The sequence below is a fragment of the Triticum aestivum genome, chromosome 2B (genome assembly GCF_018294505.1).
Source record: "Triticum aestivum cultivar Chinese Spring chromosome 2B, IWGSC CS RefSeq v2.1, whole genome shotgun sequence".
Lineage (NCBI taxonomy): Eukaryota > Viridiplantae > Streptophyta > Magnoliopsida > Poales > Poaceae > Triticum > Triticum aestivum.
The window spans coordinates 468,717,634-468,738,055 of record NC_057798.1 but is presented as its reverse complement, the minus strand read 5'-3'; positions in this window follow the sequence as shown (position 1 = coordinate 468,738,055).

Genomic DNA, 20,422 nt, shown 5'->3' with positions numbered 1-20,422 from the left:
GATGCCTTGTTCATCCTTTTTCCTCCCGAAGCACGCATATGCATTGCATATCACATCTCACATATCATGACATGTATTGCATCATGTTGCTTGTGCATTGCACCGTGATTTATTGTGGTTCCTTTGCTTGTGTTCTTGCTTTGGGTAGAGCCGGGAGACGAGTACGTGCACGAGGAACCTGTTGAGAATGCTTACGAGGATCAAGCCTTCGACAACTCTGAGAACCTTGCAGGCAAGATGATCATACCTTCGATATCACTTCTATCTCTGCTTGCTAGTACTCGCTCTATCGCTATGTTAGCTCTACCTGCCATTGTTTACCATGCCTACCTATTGCCATGTCAAACCTCTAACCATCCTGTCCTAGAGACCGTTGATTGGCTATGTCACCGCTTTTGCTTAGCCCCTCTTATAGCATTGTTAGTTGCAGGTGAAGATGAAGTTTGTTCCTGGTCGGAACATGGATATTCTGGGATATCACAATATCTCCTGTTTAATTAATGCACCTTATATACTTGGTAAAGGGTGGAAGGCTCGGCCTTATGCCTGGTGACTTGTTCCACTCTTGCCGCCCTAGTTTCCGTCATACCGGTGTTATGTTCCTTGATTTTGCGTTCCTTACATGGTTGGGTGATTTATGGGACCCCCTCGACAGTTCGCTTTGAATAAAACTCCTCCAGCAAGGCCCAAACTTGGTTTTACCATTTGCCACCTAAGCCCTTTTCCCTTGGGTTTTCGCGAGCCGAAGGGTCATCTTTATTTACCCCCCGGGCCAGTGCTCCTTCGAGTGTTGGTCCAACCTGAGCGATGTCCGGCGCCCCTTGGGAAACCAGTGTCTATGCCAACCCGATGTCTGGCTCATCCGGTGTGCCCTGAGAACGAGATATGTGCAGCTCCTATCGGGATTTGTCGGCACTTCGGGCGGCTTTGCTGGTCTTGTTTTACCATTGTCGAAATGTTTTGCGAACCGGGATTCCGAGACTGATCGGGTCTTCCTGGGAGAAGGTTTATCCTTCGTTGACCATGAGAGCTTATGATGGGCTAAGTTGGGACACCCCTGCAAGGTATATTATCTTTTGAAAGCCATGCCCGCGGTTATGAGGCAGATGGGAATTTGTTAATGTCCGGTTGTAGATAACTTGACACTTGACTTCATTAAAATGCATCAACCGTGTGTGTAGCCGTGATGGTCTCTTCTCGGCGGAGTCCGGGAAGTGAACACGGTTTGAGTGATGCTTGACGTAAGTAGTTTCAGGATCACTGCTTGATCGCTTCTAGCTTCTCGACCGATGCGTTGCTTCTCTTCTCGCTCTCACTTGCGTATGTTAGCCACCATATATGCTTAGTGCTTGCCGCAGCTCCACCATATTACCCCCTTGTCCTACCTATGAGCTTAAATAGTCTTGATCTCGCAGATGTGAGATTGCTGAGTCCTCGTGACTCACAGATTCTACCAAAACAGATGCAGGTGCCGAGGATACTGGCGCAGATGGTGCAACTGAGCTGAAGTGGGAATTTGATGAGGCCCTTGGTCGTTACTATGTATCGTTTCCAGATGATCAGTAGAGGAGCCCAGTCGGGGCGATCGGGGATCTAGCATTTGGGGTTGTCTTCTTTTCATTTGAACTTGACCGTAGCCGGTCTATGAGTGTATTTGAATGATGTATGATCTTAATTATGTATTGTGTGAAGTGGCAATTGTAAGCCAACTCTCTTTATCCCATTCTTGTTCATTACATGGGATTGTGTGAAGATGACCCTTCTTGCGACAAAACCACCATGCGGTTATGCCTCTAAGTCGTGCTTCGACACGTGGGAGATATAGCCGTATCGTGGGTGTTACAAAGTGGAGCGTGGAAGCGGCATTTACAATATGACCTAGAGATTTGCGAAGTACATACGGATCTGAATATTGCAGACTCGTTGACTAAAACCTCTCTCACAAGCAAAACATGATCAAACCCCAGAACTCATTGAGTATTAATCACATGATGATGTGAACTAGTTTAGTGATACTAGTAAAACTCTTTGGATGTTGGTCACATGGCGATGTGACCTGTGAGTGTTAATCACATGGCGATGTGAACTAGATTATTGACTCTAGTGCAAGTGGGAGAATGTTGGAAATATGCCCTAGAGGCAATAACAAATTAGTTATTATCATTATATTTCCTTGTTCATAATAATCGTTTATTATCCATGCTATAATTGTATTGATAGGACACTTAGATACATGTGTGGGTACATAGACAATACCATGTCCCTAGTAAGCCTCTAGTTGACTAGCTCGTTGATCAATAGATGGTTACAGTTTCCTAACCATGGGCATTGGATGTCATTGATAACGGGATCACATCATTAGGAGAATGATGTGATGGACAAGACCCAATCCTAAGCCTAGCACAAAGATCGTGTAGTTTGTATGCTAAAGCTTTTCTAATGTCAAGTATCATTTCCTTAGACCATGAGATTGTGCAACTCCTGGATACCGTAGGAATGCTTTGGGTGTACCAAACGTCACAATGTAACTGGGTGGCTATAAAGGTGCACTACGGGTATCTCCGAAAGTGTCTGTTGGGTTGGCACGAATGGAGACTAGGATTTGTCACTCCGTGTGACGGAGAGGTATCTCTGGGCCCACTCAGTAGGATATCATCATAATGTGCACAATGTGACCAAGGGGTTGATCACGGGATGATGTGTTACGGAACGAGTAAAGAGACTTGCCGGTAATGAGATTGAACAAGGTATCGGGATACCGACGATTGAATCTCGGGCAAGTACTATACCGCTAGACAAAGGGAATTGTATACATGATTGATTGAATCCTCGACATCGTAGTTCATCCGATGAGATCATCGAGGAGCATGTGGGAGCCAACATGGGTATCCAGATCCCGCTTTTGGTTATTGACCGGAGAGGCGTCTCGGTCATGTGTGCATGTCTCCCGAACCCGTAGGGTCTACACACTTAAGGTTCGGTGACGCTAGGGTTGTAGAGATATTAGTATGCAGTAACCCGAAAGTTGTTCGGAGTCCCGGATGAGATCCCGGACGTCACGAGGAGTTCCGGAATGGTCCGGAGGTGAAGAATTATATATAGGAAGTCAAGTTTCGGCCATCGGGAAAGTTTTGGGGGTCACCGGTATTGTACCGGGACCATCGGAAGGGTCCCGGGGGGTCCACCGGGTGGGGCCACCTATCCCGGAGGGCCCCATGGGCTGAAGTGGGAGGGGAACCAGCCCCTGTTGGGCTGGTGCGCCCCCCTTGGCCCCCCCTGTGCCTAGGGTTGGAAACCCTAGGGGTGGGGGCGCCTCCACCTGGCTTGGGGGGCAAGTTTCCCCTGGCCGCCGCCCCCCTTGGAGATTGGATCTCCTAGGGCCGGCGCCCCCCTAGGGGGCCTATATAAAGAGGGGGGAGGGAGGGCAGCCGCACCCATGCTCTTGGCGCCTCCCTCTCCCTCTGCTACACCTCTCCCTCTCATAGAGCTTGGCGAAGCCCTGCCGAAATCGCTGCTGCATCCACCACCACGCCGTCGTGCTGCTGGATCTTCATCAACCTCTCCGTCCCCCTTGCTGGATCAAGAAGGAGGAGACATCTTCCCAACCGTACGTGTGTTGAACGCGGAGGTGCCGTCCATTCGGCACTAGGATCTCCGGTGATTTGGATATAGACGAGTACGACTCCCTCAACCCCGTTCTCTTGAACGCTTCTGCTCGCGATCTACAAGGGGTATGTAGATGCACTCGTTCCCCTCGTTGCTAGATTACTCCATAGATTGATCTTGGTGATGCGTAGAAAATTTTGATTTTTTGCTACGTTCCCCAACAGTGACATCACGCCGTGGCTCGTCATTATTCAAACCGTTTTCTTAACCTCCTACTACACATCTTGCGAGGAGGTTTTATTGGCATGTCTTGTCGAAGCAGAGATCGTCTCCCCTTATCACGGGATTCCCATCAATACGGGTGTGGTTAACCCAACCGCGCCATTAGCACGACGCTTGGGGAATAAGTGAGTTTCTTGGGCAAGTGGGGAGGCGCATGATTTCTGCTGCCTTTATAAAGAGACAAGGATTCCCCTTTTTCACCTACGCCTTCTCCTTCCTCTGCTCACCCATTCTCGAGCTCCAACGCCCAAGCTTTCACCTTCTCCGCAAAAACATTCCGAACATGTCCGGAGCGGGAGGCAAGTGGATGGCCTCCTCTGTTATGAATGAGGACATCAAGAAGCTTCGGGAGGCCGGATGTTTGTCCACAGACATCGCACATCGGCTTCCGACCGAAGGGCGGATCATCCCTACCCCAAAACCCTAGGAAAGGGTAGTATTCCTCTCTCACTTCATCCGCGGGCCGGGATTCCCCCTCCACCCGTTCGTCTGCAGACTAATGTTCTACTACGGGCTGGACTTCCATGAGTTGGCCCCCAACTCCATCCTCAACATCTCGGCGTTTACCGTCGTGTGCGAGGCCTTCCTCCGCATCACACCCCACTTTGTCCTATGGATGAAGACCTTCAATGTGAAGCCAAAGGTGGTGAGCGGCCAACAAGCGGAGTGCGGAGGCCCCATGGTGGGCAAGATGCCCAATGTTACTTGGCCCGAAGGCTCCTTTGTGGAGACTGTGAAGGGGTGGCAATCGGGGTGGTTCTACATCACCGAGCCGCGCGACACCAACTGGGAAGCGAACCCCGAATTCTGATCCAGCGTCCCCATGCGGCTCACCTCCTGGTAAGAGAAGGGTGTAGCCTGGGGCTCAGCGGAAGAACTGACCGGACTTCAGACATGCGTCCAAAATATGATAAGCAAGAAAATCAAGCTCGTCAACATGGTCCAAGTTATGCTCCTCCATTGGATTCTTCTGTGTTAGAGATGGATTTGCAATTTGTGGGAGTTCGACTCGACCGAACACCAAACGCTGCGAGAGCTCTTCGGCACGACGCATGAAGACGCCTGGAAGGTGCTCTTCAAAGCTAACGAGGTACCACCGCCCACAGCTGAAGATCGCGGGCTCAGCACAAAACGCCGAGCCAATCTGGTAAGTTTTCATATTTGCAAGATATGCCTTTTACTAGCACATCCGCGGGAGGAATCTAAGCCTCCATGCCAATCTTACAGGCCTGGGTAGTGATAGCGGAGCATATTAAATGTCCGGCTCGGCTACCTGAAGATCCAGAATTGCATCTTCTAAGGAAGATGTTTTTTCCGGCGCCCTATGAGGTGCCGGAGAAGAAGGCTAAGAAGACGGCTCCGGGGACTAGAGATGGTCTCCGGCGCAAGGTTGCACCTGACATGACATCTGAAGACACTAAGACGCACTCCTCCAGTGAAGACGATGAGGAGGAGGAAATCCCTTCCCCCTACTGGGGGAAGAAAGAAGAGTAAGGCCGCCACGCATGGGGAGGCCGAGGTGTCCAAGAAGGGAAAAACCTTCCTTCCGGACCACTCCACCACAGCCACCAACAACGGCGAGGAGTGGGAACCCAGGGTCAATCCCCTGGCTAAGTCGTAAGTATCCAGACACAATAGTATTTTCGATATGTTTGCTTTATCGTTTCTTGACGTGCCAAACGTGCACCTGCAGTCTGGCCAAATCCATCATCGAGATATCCTCCTCTTCGGAGGGATCGCTAGACCTGTCGGTGATGAACAACAATCCTCTTCCGACATCCTCCTCCCCGAGGGCCGCGGACGACACCGAGGTGTTGTCTCGAAGGATACCAGGCCAAGGGGAGACAATTCTGGAGACGCCTCCCGGCGAAACCCCGGTCACCGGACACATGGGGGGAAAGACCCCCATGGACTGCGATAATGGGGGCCGCAGCCAGTTTGGCCCCCAGCCGAATACGGCTCCGGAAACCCAAGTGGTTCCGGATTTAGGCAGGCAGCCCTTCCCTAAAGAGGGTGAGCCACCTGTATCGATGACCTCTGTCCATCCAGAGGCACTGGACAGGTTACTAGAAACGCTCTGCAGCGCTTCCATTGATGAAGGACACCGTACTCAGAGAAGGTCCGGTCCGCCAAAAGCGGATTGACCGAAGCCTGCGCTAGCCTTCTAACATGCTTTAAGGTAAGTAATAAAAATGTGAGAGAATACCACAGTGCAGACAGTAGCCCCTGGTGCTCTGTTTGATGTTCAGAATGAAAAGCTGAACAGAGGATCAAATAATATTCACAGGAGTCTAACATAAGATGTCTATGTGAATAAGCAGGCGTCGCTGCTGGCCGCTGCCGCTCGTACTGCGGAGGTCTCTGGACTAAAGCAGGACCTAGAGCGGACCGAGGGAGAGCTCGTCCTCATGAAGAGGCAGCTGGAGGAAAGTCAAGGTACGCAATACCCTCCTGTATACTTATGAAGGATAAATGGTTTCTGCTGATAGAAGTGTCATGAACTTTTATAGGGGCCATGACCGAAGTGGCGGCCCTTAAGAAGGCGCTGGCCGAGGCTGAAGACAAAGCGGCCAAGGAACACGCCGCGTGCGAGAAGCAAGAGGCTCGGGTCAGCGAGGTCCAGCAAGAGCTCCAGGATTTCGTCCAGAAGTACGAGTCCTTGGAGCATGACTCTAAGACTCAAGAGTCCGAGCTTACCAAGGCCCTCCAGAGCGCACAAGACACCAGAGACGAAGCCCAGAAGGCCCTCCAGGAGATCCAGGCAGCCAAGAAGAGTGCGGCGGATAAGGCATTTGTTATGCAAAGCAAGTATGTGAAAGAGACATTCTTTTTACTTACGCGAATTTGGAGTTCTCCAGGAGCATTTGCGGATCTGCCGCGCAGCATATCAGATGCCGCAGAGTTCTACCGAGCCGAAGAAGGGAGCTGAACAGAGAAGTTGTTCTGGTCTCAATATCTTGGGATAGAACATCTGATGCCCTTGAGCGACCAGCTGAAGCAACTAGTCGAGCTGCACAAGGCAGCCGAACTTGCCATGAAGGACCTCATAGTCCGGCTATGGCCTGCCGAGACTATGCCTAGCAGCTACTTCGGTCTCGTGAAGCGGCTTGTGAGTGCCTGCCCCCAACTTGAAGTCATAAAGCGGTCGCTTTGCATTGAAGGTGCGCAGATGGCCTTTGCCCGTGCAAAGATGCATTGGGCGAAGATGGACGCCACGATGCCGATAACCGAGGGCCACCGAAGGGGAAGGAGCACCGCCGACCCAAAAATTATTATGACAGTGTCCTGAAGGGCTCCCGCCTTGTGGTGGAGCAATGTACCAAGGATGTAATCTTTGAATGAATGCATTCATTTTATCCTGTAATATGAAACAAGTTCATTTGCGCAATATAATGCTTGTTGATTTAAAATTTTACCTCCTCTGTGTGGCCGTTTACAAAATCTGGGAGTTGGCCAGTCGTCGGCTTCTGCCCCCATGTAACTAGTACAGGGGTGTTCGGGATAAATCTAAACACTCTTTATCGAAGTTTTTGGTCCTTTAAGGAGGTGTTTAGCGCAACGAATAAGGCAATTGGACTATACATCTTTATCACTCTCACTTACCCATAGAAGTTCTATAATTTTAATTTTGGCGTAGCCCCTAGTATTCGGAAGGCCGAACTTGGGGTGCTATACACGCCTAAATCGGACAAAGACCGATTCCTCACATGAAGCGGAAAAAATCCTTAAGGATTTGAAACCTCTCAAACAGCGACCAGCTCTCTCCTCATCATGACAGTCAGTTTTCGGCTTTCTCAACTGCGGTGCTAGTCCAGAAGAACCGGGACACAATTGCAGCAGTTCTCCCTTTACTACCCTAGACGATATAGCGAAACGTAGGGTAGCAAGCACAGGAGCCGGGCAACCCAACTATTGACCCAAGGCATGATTCGGAGCTGATGCATATAATGCTATAACTTCGGGATGCCGCACTGTTGAAAGTGTTCGGACTTTCTTGCCGTGTTATGGGGTACACTGAAGCCCCTGGCGAACTGAATGTACCGGAATTTACGGGTGCAATTTGTAATAAATTAACAGCCGAGGAAAAAATGAAGTAATAAGCTGACGTTGCAAATTATTTTCCATTGTTATTTGAGTAATACGTCAAGGCGTATGTATACAAGTAGTGCGATAAGCAAATAGGACTATTTGACATGCCCTAACCAAGAGGGAGCTGCGCGTGAGTATGTAAAACAGGTATAGCGATCGTTAGCAGAGACCACCCGGGGATTCCCTTGTATGTCAAAGCTCCTTGCCTCCTTGGTGTATCCACCCCATGATGGGTCCGATGACCAAGTTATCAGAAGATCCTCAAGAAGAGAGGAACCAGAAAGAAAGAAAAAGGTGAAGGCATGCAGATCCCGGGGCGGTTTGGCCGCATTGTGGACCGCGGTCTAGCTGTGCCTCCGTCTACACCCATGGTATTTTAAGTGTGTAATTATGTACGTGCGGCACGAATTTCATCGCTTAACTGGGACTAGGACGGAGGCTGAATTGCTAGGTGAGGTCTGGACGGGTCGGACGATCCTATTGTAGAGTAATTCGGACTCGCTTGACGGTGTCCAGGGGCTTTATTACCGAATTGAGGGTCTGCCTAAGGAGGCTGCTCTGTACTTCTGCTGCAAGGGCCACAGTGTGCTCCTCCGTACGGAGGGAGCTCTCTGTATTTCCACTGACTGTTATAATACCACGGGGTCTGGGCATCTTGAGCTTGAGGTAGGCATAGTGTGGCACCACATTGAATCGAGCGAATGCGTTTCGTTCTAGCAGTGCATGATAACCACTGTGGAAGGGGACGATATCGAAGATTAACTCCTCGCTTCGGAAGTTGTCCGGGGATCCGAAGACCACTTCCAGTGTGATTGAGCCTGTATAACAGGCCTCTACACCTGATATGACACCTTTGAAGGTGGTTTTGGTGGGTTTGATCCTTGAGGGATTGATGCCCATTTTGCGCACTGTATCATGATAAAGCAGGTTCAGGCTGTTGTCACCATCCATGAGGACTCGTGTAAGGTGGAATCCGTCAATGATAGGGTCAAGGACCAGTGTGGCTGAGCCTCCATGACGAATACTAGTCGGATGGTCCCTGCGATCAAAGGTGATTGGATAGGAAGACCATGGGTTGAACTTTGGGGCGACTGGCTCCATCGTGTAGACGTCCCTTAGTGCGCGCTTCCATTCCCGCTTGGGAATATGGGTGTCATATATCATATTCACCGTTTTGACTTGGGGGGGGGTTTCTTCTGTTCCCCTATGTTCGGTGGCCAGGGCTCCTCGTCGTCATCACTATGCGACCCCTTTTCCTTGTTTTCGGCGTTTAGTTTGCCGGCCTATTTAAATACCCAACATTCTCTGTTGGTGTGATTGGCTGGTTTATTGGGGGTGCCGTGGATTTGGCATGGGCGATCGAGTATGCGGTCCAGACTGGACGGGCCCGGATTGTTTCTTTTGACCGGCTTTTCCCGTTGAGCGGACTTGGAGCCACTGAATCCGGCATTGACAGCCGTGTCTTCAGCGTTATCGCCATTGTTGCGACGCTTGTGTCTGTTGTGTCGGGGCTTGCCGTTGATATCTCTAGCGTCTGAAGTGCCAGGATTTCTTGATGTGCTGTTGCTACGAGCCAACCAGCTATCCTTGCCCGCACAAAAGCGGGTCATGAGTGTCGTGAGGGCTGCCATGGATTTCAGTTTCTCTTGGCCGAGGTGTCGGGCGAGCCACTCATCACGGATTCTATGCTTAAAGGCCACTAGGGCTTTGGCATCCGGGCAGTCGACGATTTGGTTCTTTTTAGTTAAGAAACGGGTCCAGAATTTCCTGGCTGACTCTCCGGGCTATTGGGTTATGTGACTTAAGTCATCAGCGTCCGGTGTTCGCACATAAGTGCCCTGAAAGTTGTGAAGGAATGCGTCTTCCAGGTTCTCCCAACTGCCAATGGAGTTTTTCAGCAGACTGTTCAGCCAGTGCCGAGCCGGTCCCTTGAGTTTTAGTGGGAGATACTTGATGGCATTGAGATCGTCACCGCGGGCCATGTGAATGTGGAGAAGGAAATCTTCAATCCATACCGTGGGATCTGTTGTCCCATCATAAGGTTCGATGTTTACGGGTTTAAACCCTTCTGGGAATTCATGCTCCATTACTTCATCAGTGAAGCATAAGGGGTGTGCGGCGCCTCTATGTCGGGCTACATCATGACGTAGTTCGGATGAAGCTAGTCTGCTGTATTCGGCCCGGACGAATTTGTATTTAGTATATCCGGCGTGGCGGTCATTATCGGTGTCAAAACCGGCGGATATCGGGTAGGGGGTCCCGAACTGTGCGTCTAAGGCTAATGGTAACAAGAGGCGGGGGACATGATGTTTACCCAGGTTCGGGCCCTCTCTATGGAGGTAATACCCTAATTCCTGCTTGACTGATCTTGATGATATGAGTATTACAAGAGTTGATCTACCACGAGATCATAGAGGCTAACCCTAGAAGCTAGCCTATGATTATGATTGTAGTTGTCCTACGGACTAAATCCTCTGGTTTATATAGACATCAGAGGGGGCTAGGTCTACACAGAGTCGGTTACAGAGAAGGGAATCTACATATCCGAATTGCCAAGTTTGCCTTCCACGCAAAGGAGAGTCCCACCCGGACACGGGACAAAGTCTTATATCTTGTATCTTCATAGCCCAACAGTCCGGCATAAGCATATAGTCCGGCTGTCCGAGGACCCCTTAATCCAGGACTCCCTCAGTAGCCCCCGAACCAGGCTTCAATGACGATGAGTCCGATGCGCAGATTGTCTTCGGCATTGCAAGGCGGGTTCCTCCTCCGAATTCTCCAGAGTACCTGTTGTAACGAGCATTGTCCAACCCCCCATTTAATGTTACACTCATCAGCTTCTGTACCTCAATAGTGTCAGCTTCCATGTGTCGAGCGAATGCGAGAAGCCGGGGCATTTTTACACTTGCCACCCTGACCATGTAAATAAATCGTCTATTAAAGAGACGGGGATCTTCAGATCCAAATCACACAATCTTCCCCCAAGCGAGGATTCATCAGAGCGCGCCCAAAAATACCATCCCATCATGGCCGACCACCACTGCTCTTCCTCTCGCTCCTATAGCGCTAAGCCAGGTGATTGGGAGAGGTGTGCCGTATCCCATGACCAATTGGTGAGGTTGCAGACCCAGGGGTTTCTTCCACCTGCATACCTTGTCCCCGTCCGGGCCGGATTAGCCACCTTTGATGGCGGGGAGCAAGTGGAGAATTTTCCCAACCCATCCAGGGGGGAGCGAGTGTGCCTTGTCCGTTACTTGCTGAGGGGCATCGGATTTCCAATCCATCCGTTCCTTCACGGGCTCCTGGAGTATTGTGGCCTCCAGCTGCACAATTTTACCTCTGCTTCTATCCTGCACATCATTGGTTATGTCGCCCTTTGTGAGTTATTTCTGGGTTGCGAAGCTCATTTCGAGCTATGGAGGAGGCTATTCTGCCTCGTCCCTCGCAATCAAGAGGGATCAATATTCCAAGTGGGCGGAGCCGAAATATGGCGCATCACCGGGACCGGATACTTGTCCGACACTCCGAAGAAGGTATCCGAAGATTGGCCTTCTGAGTGGTTTTATATAGAGGACGTCTCCCTTCCTGACCCTATCCGAATGGGTCTTCCTGAGTTCACAAATGCTCCATTGAATAAGCACCGTATTTGGTGCCCTCGAAGCCCTGAGGAGGAAGATAGCAGAGAGGTCCTTCAACTGATGGGCAGGATAGAAACACTTGCGTGATCTGGATTGACAATAATCGAGGTTATGTCTATATGCATAATGCGGGGGATGCAGCCACTCCAGTATAGGGGGCGTCCCATGTGGCACTTCAACGGAGAAGATGATGCCACCCGCTACGACTGGAAAGGTCCGGACTCCACCACCGCTCTGGCGAAAATACTGTCTGACCAATACAAATGGGAAGAAGAGGAGTTCATCCGCATTAAGCCACAGGATGGATTTTCCATGTACAACCCCCCTAGCTGGGTGAGTTGCTATCCTTTACTCAACTCTATCTATTCCCGCGGTTTTTATCACAAAAATTTATCTTGCCAGTCCATAACAGGAAATGTGGAAAGCTATGAGGGAGGTCCACAACCCGCCTCCACAGCCAGAGGACCACAACCGGGCCCTCGACCCCGGACTCGAAGAGGATCCGGACATATTTGTGGAGCTTGACGGTAGGGCGTTTTACCCGACGAGCTGTGACGGCACCTTGGTGGCCATCATTGCCGACTATCCCGGCATCGTCCCAGCATCACGTGTAAGTAAACAGGAGACTTACCTTCCGAAAAGGATTTTACTCTTTCCGCCTTACCCACTGCACATATATTATGCTATAAAGGGAAGGCCATCGGAGCGCCATGTCGAGCCCACGACGGCTCACCAACAACGGGCGCCCAAACCGGGTAGGCTTCCAAAAAGAAAGGCGAGCAGAGACATGGCCAAGCCGCCATCAAAGAGGTATGGTTTAAAACATGCTCCGCAATTGTTATCTTAACATATAACAATATCCGCTGTGTCTGGGCAGAAAGAACATTCGCCGGACTGTATCCAGGGATTCTGCCCACCACGCCTCCACCAGCCGGATTCCAGAACCGACCTCAAGGATGGAGGCTAACATGGGGATGACACCGGATGGTCCTCCTACAGAGGATTTAGATAGAATATCCGCTACAAATTCTGAGGTGGAGAGAGCTATGAATCATCAGCGTCAGCGGGCTGCACTCCGCGACCCTAGTTTTTCCGAAGAGGCTTTCAATGCCTTCAACTCAGGAGATGCGTACATCCGAGCTGCGCAAGATGGGATTGCTAGAGCTACAGACCAATATTTAAAAGATATACGGGTAAGCAAAATCTGATAATTATGTATATCAGTAGCCCCTGAGACTTGAAACAGTTGGGACAACTGATTTAAGGATTATTGTATGAACAGGTTCTTACAGAGAAGAATACCGTTTTGTCTCAAGAGTTGGAGAAGTTTCAAGCCCAGCTAAGGGCTGCCGCTGCCGAAATGGAGGAATCCAGGAAGGCCTCATCTGGTAATATTCCTCTCTATCAAGAAAAAAACGTAAGTACGTGTACCAAGTGGTGTTCGGCACGTTGCAGATCTGACAATAGAGTCCGCAGATAAGTCCGGAGTGAATCCGGAGATCCTACAAGAGGATGAACAAAGAATGCAACGACAACTACAAGCTGGCGAGCGTGTAATTACATGGGTCAGGCAGGAGAAAAATGATCTCCAAGATGCCAATACCCGACTGAGCGTAGAATTACAAGATGTTCGGGCTCAGCTAGCTGAATCCGTGATGTCTACTACACAACCTTATTCTTGTAGACGTTGTTGGGCTTCCAAGTGCAGAGGTTTGTAGGACAGTAGCAAATTTCCCTCAAGTGGATGACCTAAGGTTTATCAATCCATGGGAGGCGTAGGTGGAAGATGGTATCTCTCAAACAACCCTGCAACCAAATAACAAAGAGTCTCTTGTGTCCCCAACACACCCAATACAATGGTAAATTGTATAGGTGCACCAGTTCTGCGAAGAGATGGTGATACAAGTGCAATATGGATAGTAGATATGGGTATTCGTAATCTGAAATTATAAATACAGCAAGGTAACTAATAATAAAAGTGAGCATAAACGGTATTGCAATGCTAGGAAACAAGGCCTAGGGTTCATACTTTCACTAGTGCAAGTTCTCTCAACAATAATAACATAACTGGATCATACAACTATCCCTCAACATGCAACAAAGAGTCACTCCAAAGCCACTAATAGCGGAGAACAAACGAAGAGATTATGGTAGGGTACAAAACCACCTCAAAGTTATCCTTTCTGATCTATCTATTCAAGAGTCCGTAGTAAAATAACATGAAGCTATTCTTTCCGTTCAATCTATCATAGAGTTCATACTAGAATAACACCTTAAGACACAAATCAACCAAAACCCTAATGTCACCTAGATACTCCATTGTCACCTCAAGTATCCATGGGCATGATTATATGATATGCATCATACAATCTCAGATTCATCTATTCAACCAACACAAAGTACTTCAAAGAGTGCCCCACAGTTTCTACCGGAGAGTCAAGACAAAAACGCGTGCCAACCCCTATGCATAGGTTCACAAGGTGAACCCGCAAGTTGATCACCAAAACATACATCAAGTGGATCACGTGAATATCCCATTGTCACCACAGATAAGCACGACAAGACATACATCAAGTGTTCTCAAATCCTTAAAGACTCAATCCGATAAGATAACTTCAAAGGGAAAACTCAATCCATTACAAGAGAGTAGAGGGGCAGAAACATCATAAGATCCAACTATAATAGCAAAGCTCGCGATACATCAAGATCGTATCACCTCAAGAACACGAGAGAGAGATCAAACACATAGCTACTGGTACATATCCTCAGCCTCGAGGGTGAACTACTCCCTCCTCGTCATGGAGAGCACTGGGATGATGAAGATGGCCACTGGTGATGGGATCCCCCTCCGGCAGGGTGCCGGAACGGGCTCCCGAGAGGTTTTTGGTGGCTACAGAGGCTTGCGGCGGCAGAACTCCCGATGTATTGTGCTCTGCGATGTTTTTAGGGTATATGGACTTATATAGGTGAAAGAAGTTGGTTAGGGGAGCCACTAGGGGCCCACGAGGGTGGAGGGCGCCCCCCTGCCTCGTGGCATCCTTGAAGCTTCTCTGACGTGCACTCCAAGTCCCCTGGATTGCTTCCTTTCCAAAAATCACGCTCCCGAAGGTTTCATTCCGTGTGGACCCCGTTTGATATTGCTTTTCTTCGAAACACTGAAATAGGCAAGAAAACAACAATCTGGGCTGGGACTCCGGTTAATAGGTTAGTCCCAAAAATAATATAAAAATTTATAATAAATCCCATAAACATCCAAAACAGGTAATATAATAGCATGAATGCTTAATAAATTATAGATACGTTGGAGACGTATCAGCATCCCCAAGCTTAATTCCTGCTCGTCCTCGAGTAGGTAAATGATAAAAGAAAGAATTTATGAAGTGTGAATGCTAGCAGGTGCACAAGTTTGATCAATGATAATTTCAATCACCTTTTCTAGCATGATTATATGTCATAACAGTAGTTCATCTCATAAAACTTCTCAAGATCAAGTAACAAGCTATTCACACGTTAAAGCGTAGACCACAAACTTTCTTGAAAACTAGCAAACTTCATTCGTAGTCATCAAACAATTGCAATTCATCTTATTTTCAGGAAGGGTCTTTGTCATAGCTTTGATTTAGCAAAATCCACATACTCAACTATCATATAGTCGTCTACAATTGCTAACACTCACGCAATACTTATGGTTATGGAGTTTTAATCGGACACTGAGAAAGATAGGGGCATATAGTGTTGCCTCCCAATGTATTCACCTTTGGGTTATGTCAACAATAATAGTTCATGCTAACTTACATCCAATTGGATATATATATCAGGATCTTTCCAATACGAGGTGCTTGCCAAAGGATAAAATGAAAAAGGGAAAGGCGAAGATCACCTTGACTCTTGCATAAAGTAAAACACATGAAGTAAAAGATAGGCCCTTCGCAGAGGGAAGCAGAGGTTGTCATGTGCTTTTAGGGTTGAATGCATAAAATCTTAATGCAAAAGAATGTCACTTTATATTTCCACTTGTGATATGAACCTTTATTATGCAGTCCGTCGCTTTTATTACTTCCATATCACATGATCGCGTAAAGCTTATTTTCTCTGCACTAATAAGTCATACATATTTAGAGAGCAATTTTTATTGCTTGCAACATGAAAACTTACTTAAAGGATCTTACTCAATCCATAGGTAGGTATGGTGGACTCTCATGGCAAAACTGGGTTTAAGGATATTTGGAAGCACAAGTAGTATCTCTACTTGGTGCAAGGAATTTGGCTAGCATGAGGGGGAAAGGCAAGCTCAACATGTTGGACGATCCATGACAATATACTTTAACTGAGATGTGAGAAAACATAACCCATTACATTGTCTTCCTTGTACAACATCAACTCTTTAGCATGTCATACTTTAATGAGTGCTCACAATTAAAAAAAGATGTCCAAGATAGTATATTTATATGTGAAATCTCTCTTACTTCAATATTCTTTCATGAATTGTTCAAATGACCAATACAATGCTTGCTAACCTTCAGTAAATTTACAACCTCTACTTCTTAGATGTGAAGTCATTACTCCCCATGGGATAAGAAAATGAAACATATATAATTTCAGATTTATGACATTCAACTCATTCAACCATTTACTCGTAGGATATAAGTGAAGCACACGAGTAAATGACAAACTACTCCAAAAAGATATAAGTGAAGATCAATGAGTAGTTAAATAATTATGTAACTATGTGAAGACTCTCTCTCATTTAAGATTTCAGATCTTGGTATTTCATTCAAACATCAAGCAAAACAAAATAAAATGGCATTGCAAGGATAGCACGACTCATGTGAAGAAGCAAAAACTTAGGCTCAACCGATACTAACCGATAATTTTTGAAGAAAAAAGGTGGGATGCCTACCGGGGAATCCCCAAGCTTAGATGCTTGAGACTTCTTGAAATATTATATTGGGGTGACTTGGGCATCCCCAAGATTGAGCTTTTATGTCGCCTTAATTCCTTTTATATCTCGGTTTCCTAAATCTCGAAAGCTTCATCCACACCAAACTCAACAAGAACTCGTGAGATAAGTTAGTATAAACCAATGCAAAAACCTTATCATTTTATAGTGTAACAAATCACTAAAATTATTATTCAACATTGCAAACTAAATGTCTCTACATATTTAATACTCCTATCCTTAAATAAAATCATTAAACAAGCAAACATATGCAAACAATGCAAACTTAACAGCAATCTGCCAAAACAGTATAGTCTGTAAAGAATGCAAGATTCATCATACTTCCCTAACTCCAAAAATTATGAGAGAAATACTACGCTGTAGAAGTTTTATCAGAGATCATTATGCAAAAAGTTTCAACATTATTTCATTCTCTGACTTTTCTAGGGAATTTTTGCAACAGCGGTAAACTTTCAGTTTTCAAACAGCAACATGTATACTTGCAAAATAAGCATGGTAAAGGCTATCCTTGACATTTTTATTGAAAATATAGATGAAAAACATTATTCTAAATGACAGCAAGCAAATACTAACAAGAGAAAATGATGCTCCAAGCAAAACACATATCATGTAGTGAATAAAAATATAGCTCCAAGTAAAGTTACCGATGAACGAAGACGAAAGAGGGGATGCCATCCGGGGCATCCCCAAGCTTAGGCTCTTGGTTGTCCTTGAATATTACCTTGGGGTGCCTTGGGCATACCCAAGCTTAGGCTCTTTCCACTCCTTATTCCATAGTCCATCGAATCTTTACCCAAAACTTGAAAACTTCACAACACAAAACTCAAAAGAAAACTCGTAAGCTCCGTTAGTATAAGAAAATAAAACTACCACTTAGGTACTGTAATGAACTCATTATAAATTCATATTGGTGTAATATCCACTATATTCCAAATTCTCTATGGTTCATACCCTCTGATACTACTCATAGATTCATCAAAATAAGCAAACAACACATGGAAAACAGAATCTGTCAAAAACAGAACAGTCTGTAGTAATCTGTACCATTCGAATACTTATGTAACACGAAAAATCCTACCAAATTAGGAAGTCCTAAGAACTTTGTGTAAAAATAGAGAGCAAAAAGAATCATATCAAAACCACGTTTCTGTGAATTAACAAAACTAATTTACTGGGTGCAAAAGTTTCTGATTTTCAGCAGGATCAACACAACTATCACCGTAAGCTATCCTAAAGGTCTTACTTGGAACTTTATTGAAACAAAAGCTATAAAACATGTAGCATACACAAAAACAGTAAGGGTAAATATTGGGTTGTCTCCCAACAAGCGCTTTTCTTTAATGCCTTTCTAGCTAGGCATGATGATGACAATGATGCTCACATAAAAGATAAGAATTGAAACATAATGAGGGCATCATGAAGCATATGACTAGCACATTTAAGCCTAACCCACTTCCTATGCATATGGTTTTTGTGAGCAAACAACTTATGGGAAGAATAATCAACTAGCATAGGAAGGCAAAACAAGCATAACTTCAAGATTTTAAGCACATAGAGAGGAAGCTTGACATTATTGCAATTCCTACAAGCATATGTTCCTCCCTCATAATAATTTTCAGTAGCATCATGAATGAATTCAACAATATAACCAGCACCTAAATCATTATTTTCATGATCTACTTGCATCGAAAATTTACTACACTCCACATAAGCAAAATTCTTCTCATTCGGAATAGTGGGAGTATCATAAGAGACTTGAATACTATAAATTGTTTCCACATTAAAAGAGTAATGTTAATAAAAAGGGTAATCATAATCCTGACAAGTTTTATAAATATAATCATCACTAATCTTTATAGCATAAGTTTTATCACAATAATCATCATAAGTAGCAACTTTGTTCTCATCATAATCGATTGAAACCTCTTCCAAGATAGTGGAATCATCACTAAATAAAGTTGACACCCTTCCAAATCCACTTTCATAAATATTATAAGATTCAACACCCTCCAAAATAGTGGGATCACTACTTCCTAAAGTTGACACTCTTCCAAACCCACTTACATCAATATAATCATCATAGGTAAGAGGCATGCTATCATCATAACAACTTTGCTTATCAAAACTTGGGAGGCTAAAAAGATCATCTTCATTAAATGTAGCATCCCCAAGCTTGGGACAAACATTAATCGCAGCAAATATATTCTCAAATATGTCATCCTCATCAAACATAGCTTCCCCAAGCTTGGGCCTTTTCATATCATAAGCATAATCACTCTCATCATTAATAGTATGGATAGCACCAATAGTATAGCAATTATCATCATCACAATGAGTAGTAGGAGCAACATCATTTGGGAGGGATACCTTTTTACCTTTGCTTCTCCGTTTTTTCTTTTTATTCTTCACATCATGTGTGGGTTCAACCCTCTTCTTTGAGCTCCTTAGTGATGAGATTGGTTGAATAGAAAGCTCCTCCTCGTTACCTGATTCATCATAAGAAATAATAGGAGGATATTGGGAAGTCTCTTCCCTTTCATTAGTATTCTCTTCATCTTCTATTTGCTTTCTTTTCTTTAGGTAATTGGCAATATAAGAATTTTCAATGCAATTCACCGCACAATACAAATAAATTTCCTCTAGAACTATATCAAGAAATTTCTTAAGGGCAAATTCTGGAAGATTCTTAGTTAAACGTTTCAATTCTTCATAACCCAAAAGCAAACTAAGTTCATTATAATGTGCAAGGGAAATCAAATCATCACAATTTTTGGACACAATTCAATCATGAAACAATTTGCATCGGAGATGTAAATGACCACTTTCATTGCAAAGTTCACAAGTACGACAAAGGCATGTTAAATTTTTAGCACTCACATTTAGCCTTCCTTGCAACAATTTAGTTTCTAAATGCTTATGCCTCTTGCAATATATATTTTCCCTATTTGGTGTGTACCTGCAAATCCAATGCACTCCATAAAAATCGGCATGCTTATAGGAGACATTTTCATCATAACTAGTGCAATCATCATTAGTACTATGGATATTCAAAGTTCATACTAACAAGATTGCAATCAAGCTCATCATTCAAATATTTAGTACCAAACATTTTATAGACTTCTTCTTCTAGCAATTTAGCACAATTTTCCTTTTCATCATACTCACGAAAGATATTAAAAAGATGAAGCGTATGAGACAAACTCAATTCCATTTTTCTTGTAGATTTCTTTTATAGAATAAACTAGTGATAAAACAAGAAACAAAAAGATTCGATTGCAAGATCTAAAGATATACCTTCAAGCACTCACCTCCCTGGCAACGGCGCCAGAAAAGAGCTTGATGTCTACTACACAACCTTCTTCTTGTAGACGTTGTTGGGCCTCCAAGTGCAGAGGTTTGTAGGACAGTAGCGAATTTCCCTCAAGTGGATGACCTAAGGTTTGTCAATCCGTGGGAGGCGTACGATGAAGATGGTCTCTCTCAAACAACCCTGCAACCAAATAACAAAGAGTCTCTTGTATCCCCAGCACACCCAATACTATGGTAAATTGTATAGGTGCACCAGTTCCGCGAAGAGACGGTGATACAAGTGTAATATGGATAGAAGATATGGGTATTCGTAATCTGAAATTATAAAAACATCAAGGTAACTAATGATAAAAGTAAGTGTAAATGGTATTGCAATGCTAGGAAACAAGGCCTAGGGTTCATACTTTCACTAGTGCAAGTTCTCTCAACAATAATAACATAATTGGATCATATAACTATCCCTCAACATGCAACAAAGAGTCACTCCAAAGCCACTAATAGCGGAGAACAAACGAAGAGATTATGGTAGGGTACGAAA